We start from the raw sequence: 831 nt of genomic DNA, 5'->3' as shown, positions 1-831 counted from the left end.
AGAGAGAGAGAGAGAGAGAGAGAGAGAGAGCTTGCAGTCCCAAGTACCATCTCTGACATTATCGTTCGCAATGATGAAGGCGATAACACACTTGCTGTGTGAACAGTAACATATAGTCATACATTTGCACATTAATGCACTGCTCCAAACAGAATTGAAGACTAAAAAAAATATTTGTTGAACCTTATATAAAAAATAAATATCTAAAAATTATAATTATTTTTTAAAGAAATTATTCTCTGTCAAGTCGGATGCTTAGAAATTTCAAGAAATTGCGAATTTGGTTAAAATTCTTAAGTTTGTTTTTATCCGTCAATGTAATTTAATATCAAATGTGGACAGAAAGAAGCTAACTTTAATATACTTCTACGTGTTAATATTATTAATAGCTCTAACTAAATAATAAAAAAACTCGTATAACGATTGCAAAGCCAATCCTTTATTTCCAAGATTATTTAGTGAAACAAATTTCCATGAAATCCTCTTAATTTCAAGCGCCCTATATATCTTGCTGTGGTCATTTTCGCTCGACTGACGGGATGAGACGCTGTGTTTACTCTACTTTAATACCATCAATGGCAAAATAAACGTATCGGCCGATCAGAGGGATTTAAGGGAAAGGTGCTTCTTATTCGGCTATATATCGAGGATATATCTCCGTCCAATTAATCCTTCCAATTAATCCTTCTGGGGTACCTAGTATCTATAGATAGAGTTTCTTAGACTCCGTGCAATTTCTAAATGTACTTGATAACTGCGAGGTAAACAGAAGAAGTTTTGTCTCTGTCTCAAAATTTGCGGAAAGTGGAAGTGCAGCATTGAAATCTGCAA

This window comes from Temnothorax curvispinosus, unplaced genomic scaffold (genome assembly GCF_003070985.1).
Source record: "Temnothorax curvispinosus isolate PA1 unplaced genomic scaffold, ASM307098v1 QBEX01004747.1, whole genome shotgun sequence".
In the NCBI taxonomy this organism is placed as follows: Eukaryota; Metazoa; Arthropoda; class Insecta; order Hymenoptera; family Formicidae; genus Temnothorax; species Temnothorax curvispinosus.
The sequence above is the reverse complement of the archived record's forward strand: the minus strand, read 5'-3'. Positions refer to the sequence as shown.